The 15561-nt window shown below is 35.6% G+C and overlaps 1 protein-coding gene across 30 annotated transcripts in view; it reads left to right on the forward strand.

Annotated features, from left to right (window-relative positions):
* The window catches only part of Adgrl3 (adhesion G protein-coupled receptor L3), a 744444-nt gene that overhangs the window by 254233 nt on the left and 474650 nt on the right, over positions 1-15561 (forward strand). The window lies entirely within an intron of this gene.

The following is a 15561-nucleotide window of genomic DNA, read 5'->3' on the forward strand; positions in this document are numbered from 1 at the left end:
CACATATGTATGTGTGTGTGTGCCCTTGTATATTAGGATGTATGTGTGAAAAAAGAATTTTTTTCTTGAATTTTTTTGATGATGATAGAGCCCAGTGGCAAACAATAACTTTTGTTCACCTCTCTGCCTTGAATACTTTGCATGGGGACTGCAGCAAAGTAAACACAGTCAATGGTTTTTATGTTATGAAAGGCGCTTCTCCTTCTGCGAAGATTGGAGGCAGTGCATATAAGACTAAGAGAAGTTTCTAGACTGAGATTCAGTGATGCATCATGCCCCTGGCACTTCTTACTTGAATGAACTGTGTTTCCACAAGTTTCTTAAAATTCCTGTGACTCAGAATGAATTATGATTTCAGCCTACAATAGGTAAATCAGAAAGAAAAAAAACAAACAAACCTGGAATATATGCGACACTTATAACAGGATAGAGACTCTGCACTTAATAAATGACTATGGTTGTTATCTGTTTTGTCTAGGTTAGAAAGAAAAGGGGTTTTAAACAGGTGATTTTTTTTTCTGTCAATTTTCTAGTTCCTTTTTTTGGTGACGAAGAACCTTAATCATTGGTGGTTTTTACTTTGATTTAGTGAAGCCGACATTTATTGACCATATTAGATGTCAAGTCTTGTGCTGGTTGATGGTGACATAAAGATGAATAAAACATGAAGCTGTCCTTTTGGGTCTTATTATCTAGGATGTGAAGGAAGGAGAGTAATAAAGCAGGCTGGACTGTGGGAGGATTGGGAAGAGTATGAGACGATGTCAGGAAATTCCAGCAGTGAAGCCTCTCCACGCATACATCAGCTCTGGATTAGTTTTTGATGGCGAGAAAAATAGTACAGATTTGAAGTTGAGCCTCTACCTTACACAATACAGGCACCAGAGTGAACCATTTTAGAAGAATGAATTTGGATTTTTAATGAGAATCAAAAATACTATGAGGGAAATTCTTCTGAAATATCTAGAAGGTTGTCCTGACATTTTCACAGGTGTGTCTTCCTATTTGATTAATTTCTACATAGGAAAATAAAAAGGATGAGAGACTGGCCCAGGCTGCCCTTTGCCCTTTTCCCAGGTGAGATTGTAGAGGTTAAATACATGAGGTAGCAGGTGACTCAGTGTTACTATAAATATCACTTTTAGCATACTCAGATAATGTATTTATGTACAGTATTTGTTGAAGAAAGTCTACCTAACAATTACAAGCAGGGAAACTCTGAGACGATGAGAGAAGTTGTAACAGTGTTGTGCTTACAGTTTTGTTTTGTTCTGTTTTCCTCCTTAGGCAGAAATGGCTCTGCCAACTAAATCAGCATCCTGATAGATTTTCCAAAGGAAAAAAAGTCCATTGTATCTGCAAGCCAGGCACATAAGCTTAGCAGGGTGTTTTTTTTTTTTTTTTCCGAGACAGGTTTTCTCTGTGTAGCTTTGTGCCACCTTTCCTGGATCATGCTCTGTAGACCAGGCTGGTCTTGAATGCCCAAAGATCCGCCTGCCTCTGCCTCCCAAGTGCTGGGATTAAAGGCGTGTGACATCACTGCCCAGCTTTAACAGTTCTTTATTAAAGCATAACTATACTACACTTGAGGAAGATTTTATTTCATCTATTTATATAAATAGATATACTTATCTATCTATATGTATCTCCTCCAAAGATAGATCACTTTCTCCTGCAAGATTTTAGAGTTGATGGTTAAATTCAGTCAATAACTGTTCTATTTGTATTCAATCACTACTTCCCAATCCCACCATTACATTTTTAAATTTAAAATGATGAGTCTTCCAACAACAACAAAAAAGTGTGCTCCTCATAGTAATCTATTATATGTTTTCAGCTGATCAAACTATTACAAAACACAAAGGGAGAATGGAAGAAATATTTTCCCTTGAGTTTCTAATGGAAGATTCTACACAGTTAATGAATTTGAAAAAATTTTTAAATGCATTAGTGTTTTGCCATGGGTTCCAGGTCAGAGAGTTGTGAGCTGCCATGTGGGTGCTGGAAATTGAACCGGGGTCCTCTGGAAGAGCAGTTAGTGCTCTTAAGCACTGGGCCATCTCCCCAGGTCCTCTAAAATCTTTTCTTAATAAGGAAAATTTCAGTTTTGTTTAGTATTTGTTTCCTCTATAATTATTTTGTTGCCCCTCATCATAGATTCCTTAAATCTCTGGAAAAATAATATTTATTAAATTCAGGAAATAGTATCTTGGATGGACTAAGTTGGAGTGTCATTAACACAACTTCTGTGTTACCTAACCAAAAGATGAGGGAAATTCCATCCTACTTGAATGAAAAGTTCATCTCCAAAAGTCTGACTGAGATGTATGATACATTTTCAGTCACTCCTTCCTGGTCTCCATGATACTACATTTTTCTTGAAGCAACAAGAAAGAAGTTCTGATGACAAGGTGCATGTTACAGGTAGATTTAGGAAGGGTTAACAAAGCCACTCTGAGTTTTGAAAGAATGATAAAGGATAACTACCAAGCATAAGTCTTGATTTATATTTATAAAATGTATCTTAAGTTTCCTCTTTTTTTTTTTTTTTTGTCAAAATTCCTGCCAAGGTCTTATGTTAGCTTCTCTGACTCTATTGTTTCCTTAGAAATCTTCATAGTACGTCAAGGGATTCAAGTTTCCATGGATCATTTTATGTCAATGATAAATGAAACTCCTAAATTCTGTTAAGTCCATGACTACATTCATGTAGTGTAGAAAACTAGAGGTGTGCTCTCATTCACTCTCAAGCAAATCTGCAGATCGTGGTCTGATGGAAAAATGACGATTTCCAATAATCTCTTAAGACCTGATCTTGTGCATGCATTTAAATCAAGAATTTAGACTTTAGCTGGGTGGTGGTGGCACATGCCTTTAATCTCAGCTCTCGGGAGGCAGAGGCAGGCAGATCTCTGTGAGTTCTAGGCCAGCGTGGTCTACAGAGCAAGATCCAGGAAAGGTACAAAGCTACACAGAGAAACCCTGTCTCGAAAAAAAAATTAGACTTCATTCTACAGGATAAGTCAGTCTCTCAACAAATTCAGGAAGCATAGCAGTTTTACTGTGTGTTTTGTCTTAGGGACAGGTTTTTCTTTTTCTTTTTCTTTTTTTTAGCTTTCCTCAATTTGGGTCATAAAATGCCTCTTGTTGCATTGTCTTATTGTTGAACAATAGCCACAGATATTGCTTCTTCTGAGTGATGTGTTTCTAAATTAAGAGTTTTGTGTTCTTTCTTACCATAATCAGTCATGTAACAGATACTCTTGGGTACTGATACCTTTAAAGGGGAATGGTTCTGTTACACTGTTTCATCCCATATTTTATTCCCCTTCCCTATACCTTCCTTAAAGGAATTGAACTCAGTGAAAACATTAAAAAGATGTGTAGAAATAAATAAAAATATATTACTTTAAGACTTTCAAGTTTGAGAATGTGTCATATAGTAATATATTCCTGATACATTTTAATGATTCTTTTGTTGTTGTTTTTGTTTGTTTGGAATTGGGTCTCACTATGTAGTCTTGGTTAGCCTGGAACATGCTAAAGAAACCAAACTGGCTTCAGACTCATAGAGATCTGCATGCCTTTGCCTTCTGAGTGATGAGATTAAAGGCATGTACTAGCATGCCCAGCTTAATTCTATTTTTAGGAATCCCTATATTCATAGTTTCTCAGAAAGTTTTGGCTTCATTACAACCTTCAAGATCATACATTCCCAAAGTCATCTGCATCAGAAGCAATTAATAAGGCTGCTGTGGGATAATGCTTTTGTACACTGGTTTAATGAAACACTGATTGGCCAGTATATAGGCAGGATAAGCAGACGAGGAGAATTCTGGGAAGAAGAAGGCTGAGTCAGAGACGCCATCCTGCCATCCAGGGAGCAGCATGTGACACACACAGGTGAAGCCACACAACATATGGTGACATATAGATTAACAGAAATGGGCTGAGTTTAAGTGTAAGAGCTAGTCAGTGGTAGGCCTGAGCTAATGGCTGAGCAGTTTTAATTAATATAAGCCTCTGTGTGTTTATTTGGGTCTGAGAGGTTGCAGACCAGGTGGGCACAGAAAAACTTACAGCTGTATAAGGCTTGTTGTTATATCAGACTACTCCTACTTCTTTTTTTTTTTTTTTTTTTTTTTTTTTTTAATTTGACTTTGTGATCAAGTGTGTGTGACAATACTTTCCCTGGGTTAATGCATCACAGGTCTACTCAACCAAGACCAGTATGGATACCACCAAAGTCCAACTTGTAAACCAAAGTCAAAGTAAACCAGTGAATTTTATTGTGGTTGTTACATGAATGTGAGTAAAGGGTTACTTACAGGAACAGAAAATTTTCAAAGACAGCTGCATCACCAAAGCCCACTACAACATGGTGACGGTTCACAAAGCTGGAGTCTTGTAGTCCACTGCACAGTGTGCATGCAGCTCAGCAGGGTGGAGAGTGTCCTTTCTAGGTGCTTCAGTGGTTGGGACATCTTCCAGGCAGTTCAGCTGATGTGTGCTTCTTCCAGGCAGCCTGTCTGATCTGTTTTCTTTACAGCATTGCTTGTCTGAGAGCTTCAGCAGCCTTTATTGTTTTTTTCTAGGGAGAGACCTTGTGAATCTAATTCGTTTCAGAAACTTCCTGATGCTATTTTGAGTTGTTTACCTTGTGGGCTAAGGAGCTTCCCTTCAAGATGGAATGTTTCGATCTCAGAGAGAATGCTACAAGACATCAAGATATATTGCATTGGTAGTTTCTGTTTCCGTTATGTAGTAATATTTGTATTTCAGAGACCATAGCGCTTTTCGTCAATTATCAATGAATGATACACATAGACAAACATGATTCCATGCAAATGGTAACTCACTATTTCTATTATAAAAATATTAACCCTCTGTAAAATAAATCTCGGAATCAATGTACTTAGTCCAGTCATCCAGAGATCAGAAACTTGAAATGTGTACCCTGCAGCTCAAAGCAGCAGAAATAGCTTTCTAGTTGCACTTTTCTTCAGAGAATCTCAGTCATGGACTGATGTAGCCCAGCCTAGAAGTGTGGTCCTGGGGCAGTGGCTTAGGATGGAGGACATGTTGAGACAGTCTTCTCCTCACTGGGATTAGGAAATTGAAGATGCTGACCATAATTAACATGGCTCTTTCACTGTGAATCTTGGGGTTGATGGCATTATATTCAGACTTATCGTTATAAAACTTCTTTATGTTTGTTATGTTAAAGAACTTTATTCTGCCATAGTATGTATTCATATATTTCTACTGAAGAAGTGATGAAAAATTAGTTAGCTTCTAATGCTTAATATATTACATTACTTTTCTTATAAAAAAGCTTGAAGAAGATTTTAAGGGTTTTCATTATTCTGACAGACCATAATTATCCAAATATGGACTTTGTACATTTTACATATATTAAACTATTTTAGTTAATTTCTCCATAAAATGTCTGAAGTCACATGTTTCATTTTTATTTCCTTATAAATTTGCTTGGAGAATAGAACATAAAATAATAATCACTTTCATTTGGAACAGTCTCCCATAGCCTGTAAAATGTTGATGTATGTCAGAGTAATTTTTATGGCCATTGAGGATATAATTCTAGGCCAGAAGGATTAATGATACATTTTTTTTCTTGAAATTTTTAGGTCTTTTGTTTAATTTTAAAGTTCACGTGATCACATTGACTATAATTTGTGTAAGTATGACTCTAGTGATGTCAGAAAGACTCTGGTGATAATGTCAGAGCACCTTTGCTTTCTCATGGGATTGTAGTGAAATGGCAAAGCCGTAGAGAGAGAGAGAGGGAGACCTAGAAATGGAGAGGTCATGTCTCCGCGACGCTAATGGATGCTTTTGGTCTAATGAGCTATAAAGTGTATACTTTAAAGCTTCTTAAAATTCAAGGAAACTTCTCCATTAAATCAGGTATTTTACTCAAGAGGAAGCTTGGTGTTCTCCTGGCATCCAATCACTTTTCTTTTTGGCCTCCTCTTTGTGTTTTCTTCTGAGTCTCTGAAATATTTTGGGAATTCAATATGGTGCTTTTTTACTCTGGTGGTGAGAACCAAACTTGGTTACTCAACTGCTCTTGGCTGCTGAAACATCTTATTTTATTTATCCATTAATTTTTGTTCAAACACATAAGGAACTCATGTCACTTACTAGCAAAAGTGAATTGATTAGATAGACATAGTAGTATATGCATGCCGTTTCACCACTAGGAATATAGAGACATGAGGACCAGATGTGTGAGGCCAGCTTGGGTTATGGAGCAAGTTCTAAGCCAGCCTGGATCTTGCAGGACCCTGTCTCAGTAAAACAAAATGAACTAATAAACAAACAACTGTTGGGGGATATTCAGTCACATGTTGAACCCCAAGTTTGCATTTGTGTAATTAAATAAAATAAACCTTGAGTCAGGAGGCTGCATCAGCAGCTAGTTGACAGAAAGTAATCATAGAACAGCAGAGGGCATGGGGAAGAGATAGAGAGACACAGGAAGTAGTATGGTGAGGTTTGGAGTGGTGCAGCTTTTTCTGGTTGGGCAGAGGGGGGAAGGTTAGCTAACTGTGACCTAGCCTCTCTGAGCTAACAGGTTTTTACCCCAGCTGTTGAATCTTCAGCGGTATTTATAAATAGAATGACAGACTTAATTAAAGCTACCTTTAGAGGCAGCAACAGAGTCGGTACCTGCGGGAACAGGATTTGCACCATGCTGAGGCCAGGCCACTGCTAGAGAAGCAGGCCTGTAACTGAGGGTTAAGGCATAGCCACTGTGCAGAAGATAAAACAACAATTAAACAAGAAATAAAATGGCTTTTAAAATTATCTCAAACCATATACATGTATTTCAGAAAAAAATCATCCAGGAAAAAGAATATGAGACAGTGTGTATATATCACAAGTCATCAGAGAAATGCAAATACAACGCAGAATTCTATTGTTTTTGTAAAGTTCAAAAGGTTTTATTTTCTATTTTAAAATGTATTTTTAATTTAAATAGAATTACATTATTTTCCTTCCTTCTTTCCTCCATCCATTCCCAAATATCCTTCCTCCGACTCCTCCAATGACTCCCTCTTAACTCAACAAGCCTATGCATATGAAAAAGTGTATAAATGCTACCTACCCACTGAGTCTGCTTTTCTGTAAGTTTTAATCACAGCGAGTGTAAAGGATACCAGTTTATTAGCTGAGAAATTTTTAATTATTAATAATGTTCAATGCAATCATAAAATTAAACTATATCCAACACACCTCTAGTAATTTTATGGCTGAAATAATGACCTTCATTGGTTTCTAGGTCCCAGGGCCTCATATTGTATAATTGTCAATACCTTAATTAATACAGTGACCTAATTAATTCAAAGGCAGGACATATCCGAAACATTTCATACGTCTCTTCATCCTGAATAAAATTACCTATTGATTATAAGTATGGTTACATAGTGAACATACAGAAACATTAAAAAAGCAAAGAATGTAATGTAAAGGTTATCATGCTTTGGCAGTATTATATGATATTAAAGATGCATGTACTGGTAGTAGGTTATGTCAGCCTACTCACATGTAAAAAAATATCTAGAGAAAAAGAGGGCTCAAAATCAGCTGATTCTAAAATGCCAATAGAAACCACCATAAGCTGTGTATGACTTTCATGTGGACCGAACACTATGGTTCTTGAGAGAAAAAAAAGGAAAGCTTAGGGCAATATATTGAGAAGTCATTAAACAAAATAAATAAATTGCATGGAGATGATTATGTTTCAAATAGAATATGATTTTTAGTAAATGTAAATTCTCCTTATCAAGACCCTATAAAATGCCCTTATTTTACTATCAACATGATAATATAATATCCATTTTCAATAGTAGTAAAAGAACAGAAAAAAATGATTGCATCCCATTTTAAATGTCATTAGTTTGTTTCATATATAAAATTATCATCATACTCGGTCATAGAACAAACTTATCATTTTTCCTTTATTATTTTGTTTTGAAGGAAGAAAAAGTACTGGGTCTAATGTTCTTTATTAGACCTTGTCATGCTGCATGTATATCATAATAGTATTGTGGTAAGTCTTTATAAGGGCAAGAATATATTATCTTTCTGAATGCAGCTGTCGTGATAATTTGGGAAATATTTTTACCATAAAACACCATTAAAACAATATATAATTGAAAGAAAAAATGTATTTTTGGATCTCTTTATATATAGTATTATTTTATTCTGTAATATTAGAGAAGTTAATAAAATGAAACCCAGAAACTATCAATGTTTATTTTAAAAGACACAAGATATAAATTAGCACACATATAGTCACTACACTAAGGAAAAACTTTCTAATGTAAAGTCATTTCAATGCTTTCCAAGGTTCTTAATCTGCCATTCCTATAAAATAAATTTTGAGAATCATTCAATAGTAACTTGAAAGATGCAGCTATCCTGCTTGTATTAATCTGCCAGCTGGGTTGTATCTTATAGATTTTCCATCACAGTCAATCTGTGTTCCTTTGCTTTGTTTCTAGCTGTGAATCAAACAATGAACAATGACAACATATATCTTTCTGTACAGATTGGCAATTTGAGTTACTTTGTAAACTAGGCGCTCCCAAATTCTTCTTATGATTCACAAATCTGCTGAGAAAAGTGAGCAAAGAAACAATGGACTTACACCATTGTACTTTTCTACACTGTAACTGAAAAAGTCTTACCAAACAAAGGGCAGAAAAGAAGCCATTTGCAGGGATTCAAACAATGTCATTCAATAATCCAAAGCAATTAAACCATCTTAGTAAATGTCTTAATTAAGGACATAAAATTTGGTATGGTTGTCTCTGTATGTTTCCCCATCATGATCTTGATGCCCCTTGCTCATGAGCAGGTCTTTTGCAGCCCTCTTCTATGATGGGACACCTTGAACAGCCTTGAGGCAGGGGGAGGGTCTTGAACCTGCCTCTACTAAATGTGCCTCCGCATGGGAGGCCTTACCTTCTTGTAGGAGGTAATGGGGGGTGAACTGGGAGCGGGGGCTGGAGGGGCAGGAAAAGGGAAGAGGAGGGATCTTTGGTATGTAAAATGAATTAAAAATTTCTCAATTACAAAAGAACATAAAATTTAATGATCAAGTTCCCTTATCTATATTATTGTTTGTCAAAATGTTTTGGACAGCCTCTTTTCTCCAGATATTTTCAAGTTTTATTTCTTCATTTCACTTGCTCCGCTTTATATAGATTGAGCCTATGCTTGGGTGATTGAATCAAATATAACATGAAATAACAATATAGCATATCTTACAATCTAAGGGAAACTGATAATAGTCATCACCAAAATGTATCAACTGAGTGAGATGAGTTCACTTCAATCCCCAAGTTTTATATGCTTTGGATAGTCTAAGTAATCAAGTATGAGGTACAAAGGCCTGTAAGTGAGACATGTATGTCTACTTTTGTGCTTAGCTCTTTATGCACATTTCATAATCCTTAGCAAGATTATGCCTCATCCCTTTACTTCCTCATCCTTCCATTAACCAAAATACTTTTTGTCTTAGTCATATTACTATACTTAAATCATTTGTTTACCTATGTGTAACATAAAGCTTATAGTAACATTTGTATGCCTCTTCAGGAATCATTTACTCTACTTTCATAAATGAAATGACAAATAGTTTGTACTAATTGACTTAATTTGTTAATGTAAAATACACTTACAGACTTAAGTAATGATGACATTAGAGTATAAAAATTCATATATCCTTTTTTCTTTATCACTTGAGTTTTGGAGCTTATTTGATAAAATATGAATGGTGTAATAAATGGCTTTATGTCATTCTATGTGTTTGCATATCCATTTATATTAGCACATACGGACACATCTGTACATACAAGTTATTTTATTTATAGCAATCATGTGTTTAATTATTTTGAAATATAGGCATATAAATTGGCCTGGTGTATTTACCTTTACTAAATACATCTTTCTAATGTACTCAATTATGCTATCCAAACCAATATAGAGCACTGTTCTCCATGCAGGATCTACTACTTTAGGAATCGTCACACTTTTCCTATTTTGTCTTTTGTTGCATTTCTTTCTCATGACATCTATGGTATTGTCCCTTGGTCTTGGTTCTTTTGGTGTCCATTCTAATGTTGTTGCTGGTCAACTTCTGTTCAGATAGAAGCAAAATAAAAAGGAAGCATGGTGTCATTTGGAGGTCTTTTTACAATGTTTTCTTTTTTTCTAGTCTGCCTCTCATTTAACCCTGTGAGAGTCAAGGGGAAGTTTTGAACAACATAACTGGATTCCGTTTGCTGGAATCTGCAACGCCAGTATCTCTTCCTCATGTACTCTTCGTTTTTATGATGAGTGAAATAAAACTAAGCAGGAATATACTTTCATTGTTTTTATGTTTCTTACTGTTGTATATATTTGATATGCGTCCTTATAAATGGAAAAAAAGGAACTATAATAGTTGAAGACTTGAAATAATTACTTTACTTTTACTATTATTTTCTTACCTGAGGGACATAGATTGAAAGGCAGCTATCTTAAACACTACCTTTGGTAAAATGACCACTTTTGTAATTTATTATCTGTCTTTAAATGCTAATTATTGATTCTTATAAAGTGTTTGTATGTGCGTCGTGGCAAACAGTGGCCTAGTGAACTTTGCTATGTTACTTATTAGCATTAAGACTATAGATATGTATTAAATAAACTCTAAGTCAAGTCAGAGTTGAAACAGAAGTATCGCATCATAGGGTACAACCTTAGAAACTCTCTGTTGGCAGTGAAGATCCCTGGCTCCCTGTGGGTATTTTAGGTATTGATACTACATAATGGGTGATTAAGGAAGGTGTTTAATTGAGATTTATCTAGGGGCTTCCTGATTACAAGAGATCATTTCCAGACATGTATTTTCTCACCTGTTTGAGTCCTACTGCATGCTAACTATAGTGGATAAACAATGGTAAGATTGCTTGTACAATATTGTGAATCACAAAACATGACACATTGCCTTTATAACCTGAAGAACTGAGTGTTTTAAAAATATCACCCTCAACCTCCTTTGATGGATTGTCAAGGAATTATCTTTGGACTTTGATATACCTTCTTAAGAATTACTAGAAAAGCAGGGTGACCTATAATCTCAACTACTTGATCAAGATAGACAAGAAAGATTGAAAATTCAGGATCATAGGGGGAAACTTAGTGATTCTATGTCTCCAAACCAAAATGTGTATGTGTGCATGTGTGTGTGTGTGTGTGTGTGTGTGTGTGTGTGTGTGTGTGTGTGTGTGTGTGTGTGTGTAGGTCAGTATATATATATAAAATGTCTGGAGAGACACACTAGTAGTAGCACATTTGTCTACCAAATACAGTGTTTTAGGTACACACATCACCACATCCATTTTTACAATAGACTTAATGCAATAACTTCTTTTGAAAATCAACTTATTAGAAATTTGTAAAGTATGAAATTAATGTTTAAAATTCAAACCACTTGTGTGAAGATGATGTTTAAGACTGACTACACATGGTAACCCAACCACAGGGAAACTATTACGTATTAATAATCTCAGGAGCTGTACCTTCCCCTCTATTCTTCTTGGTTTTGAAAGTCTTCAAAACAGTGAATGTAGATGTAGTCTCCTTACGTATGAAGAGTTGGGATGCAATTGATTTGTCCTCAATTTCTCTATTATTTTCCCTTTTATTCTTTCTGTGACTTCAATTTACTTCACTTACTTAGAACCAGCCATTGTCTTTAGGAAAATTATTTTAGAAACGGCTTGTTTTTCGTTTTTAGTTCACAAAATCCACACTGCAGATTGACATGATTCCTGCTGTTGTGACTTTTAAAGATCTTTGTCCCCAGCAAAGGATATAATGTTTTCCCAGTCTTGATTATGATATTGGTTGCATAGACAATGACAGCATTTAAGAGTTCTAAGGGAGGAATATGATTAAGTTGGTTTTTAATCAAACTCTGAAATTGTGTTTATGGCACAAATTGTGTTTGGATATAATGTCATAGCTGTTAATAGTGACCTAATCAGGTAATTTGTTACAAAATTACCAAAAGGTCCTTGAAGAAGACCAGTCCTTCCTAACCATAAACAATGATAAACAATGATATTCACACACACACACACACACACACACACACACACACACACGCATGCACGCACACACACACACACACACACGCAAAATAACAATGTTTTGTAACATGAATCTTAAATGGTCTTATTAATAAAAAAAATTTGGGAGCCAGATATTGGGGTGAATGCTGAAAGATCAGAGAAACAGAACAAGTCACAGCTAACCTCACCTTGCCAATTCCTCAGCTGCTCTTGTTTCCTCAAACTGGAAGACTCTGGGTCCTCATCCAGATGGATCTCAGCTGAACTGCTGCTAAAAGCTAAAAGCTTAACAAAAGGCTCTAGTTCCTGGTCCTCACGCTTTATATACCTTTCTGCTTCCTGCCATTGTTTACTGGGATTAATGGTGTCTGTCACCATGCATGGCTGTTTCCAGGGTGGCTTTGAACTCACAGAGATCTGGATGGATTTCTGTCTCTGGAATGCTAGGATTAAAGGTGTGAGTGCCACCATTTTCTGGCCTCTTTGTCTGTGTAGTTGCTGTTCTGTTCTCTGACTCCAGATACGTTTATTAGGGTGCATAATATATTGGAGGACACAATATCACCTCAATGTTTAAACATTTGAAGTTAATTTGGACTACTTACCAATTTGTATATTGATATTAAAATAAGCATGAGAAAGTCACAGAAGTATTCTCTTTTGAATATAGTTTCCTTACTTTTCATAACATTTGAAATAATTTTAGTTCCCATTGTAGGATGATTAATAACAGAATTAAAGTCATGGTCACTGGAATTATAGTGATACATTTTAAAGTTCTTTCAAAACTTTTATTTGGGAATTATCATTTTTTGTTATTTTTAACTTTTTTCTGTAACTTATAAAGCATTTTGTTTGCTCCTGAGGATTTCCAAGATTATAGTTTCTAGGTTCCTTTACTAATGAAGCCAATGGTCTTGCTCCACACTCAGAGCAAGCAGGAATGAAATAGGTCTTTGGTATTAGAATCTGTGTAAATGAACTATATACATGTCTGATGTCAGATGGGACTTATTCAGCAGGAAAGTTAGTGAGGCTTTCCACTTGTGATATGATTCTATGAAGCAGAATATTGCTTATTTCCTCAGGAGTTATTCCCTAGATCTTTATCACATTCTTACATGTAAATTAAATAGTAATTATGCCATGCTGAATAATCCATCCTATTTCCTAGGGATGATGCTGAATCAGTATTTAACTGGACCTATGAAACCCAGTAGACAGAATAAACCTTAGGACTGTTCAGGCACAGATCTAGGCTCATTTTTTTTTTTTAAACAATGAGACCTTGGTAAGTGTTCCAAAATTTAAGTTCCTCAGTTTCTTCCCTTGCACTCAGGAATAAAATGCATCTTCCTATGGGATCATTATAAAGAGTAAGAATACTTTTTAGAGTTCAAAACAGTGAGTTAGTGTGTGGAGTATTCGCAGAACAGTGTTAGCATAAGAAGTGCTTTAAAAGGTTGGTTCTTATTAAGAGGACTTCTGTCTTTGTTGTTGTTGTTTTCGAGACAGGGTTTCCTTGTGTAGCTTTTGGTGCCTGTCCTGGAACTCGCTCTGTAGACCAGGTGGGCCTCGAACTCATAGAGACCTACCTGCCTCTGCCTCCCGAGTGCTGGGATTAAAGGCGTGTGCCACCCCTGCCTGGCGACTTCTGCAGTTTTAACTCTACAGATTTCGTTTTATGTTGCTATTTTACATGGATTTAATCATTTAGAAAAGCTGTTATATTCTGAATGTCCCACCTGTAAGTTACTTACTCCTCTTGATTTATGTTTCTCATGGAAACTTAGTACTATGGATGACATATCATGGCAATTGATAATTTTTGTATGAGTTTTAAATGATTGTTTCTCTCCTACAAGTATCTCTCAAAGTTCTGATAAAATTTGGATATTATATGAGTTCATTTGACGGTATGAGAATTGAACCTTCTGGCCTCATAATACTTTACCATCGAGTGACCTCCCTGACCTCATATTTTTATTTGTAAATAGCAAAGGATTTATTTTGGATATTTTGAATATAATATGACATCCATCCTTTCTAATTTTAAATTAGATTGTCGATTTCTAATTTTAAATATCGGATTGTCGATATTTGAATTATTTCCCATAATATTTGCATAGGTTGTTTTGTATCTTTAGTTTAATACCAGTTTAATTAAACATATCAATGGTGAAAGATCTTACCTTATTCAAACCCTCTTGGAAATAATTTCCATCCTTGTGTGGGTTGGGTTAGGATTTTAAGAAAGGTTAACTCAAGGGTAATTTCACAAGAAAGTGATCCTGTAGAAAACATCACTCTATTTTGTGGATAAAAGATGTACTGCCCTAATGCCTCCAATAGCAATATTTATTATGTTCACACTTGCAAACATTAATAAACATTTACCAGATTATAACATTGTCAGAAAGACAATTAAAGGGGACCTTTATTCAAGAAAAGTTCTCATTCACATTACCATCCTAGGTGATTTACTTCCGCATAGACATAGGTGTGATTATTTAACATGTAATTATATGGAGAGAGGCATCTGTCTGAACCAACCATACCTTCAAACTATAGACTTTGCCCAGCAGATGTTTCATGTAACATTAAAATTAAGTGTAACATTAAAATCAATTGAAAGGAAATAAAATACAAATGAACTTGGAAATTCATTGACTTTGGCTGTCTTGCTGTGATCTCCCTGGTCAAATGCGGAGTTACAGGAAGAATGGAGGTGCTACAGATACTAGCTAAATGCCATCATTTTCTTCATCTTCTCTCCACCTTCCCAATTTTATGGTTTTTCTGTGTCTCTCTTACCTATCCTAAACTTTGTTTTTCTTTTCTGATTTATTTTCTTCAACTCTGACAAAATACCATCAATAACAGTGACATTTCTCATTGTTCTTGGGGTCCAATATTCTGTATTTTAAAATTCTGTTCAGGACTTGAAAGTCACCATGAGGCCCCACCATACTAACTCTGGCAGATTATCTTACTGACTCTTCTTGTCCAAGGAATTTTTCTTTTCTCTGTTTTTCTCTTCAGCATTCCACGCTCAATTTAACCTTCTAAAAGCATTGTGAATGCACTGTAGCTTATGATTGAATCCCCCTTTCTATGCACAAACTCCACAGCTCATACCAAATGCCTTTCTAGCTTCCTGGCACACAAGTGTGTTCTCATTTGCCATTTATAACTCAGCTTTCAAATACAAATCCCATCATTAAGTGAGAACAAGGGCCTTTCTCTTTATTGAATTCCTACTTTTGCCAGGAATCTTCATAGATTCTTAATATAGATTACCTTTACTGAACTCCTAGACCACCTGGTAAAATACGTATTAGATTCAGATATGAACAATGAGGTACAGAAAGTGTAGATAGTTTGGCAACTCCATTCCAGTGGACCTGTA

The sequence above is a fragment of the Peromyscus leucopus genome, chromosome 10 (assembly GCF_004664715.2).
Source record: "Peromyscus leucopus breed LL Stock chromosome 10, UCI_PerLeu_2.1, whole genome shotgun sequence".
Classification (NCBI taxonomy): Eukaryota; Metazoa; Chordata; class Mammalia; order Rodentia; family Cricetidae; genus Peromyscus; species Peromyscus leucopus.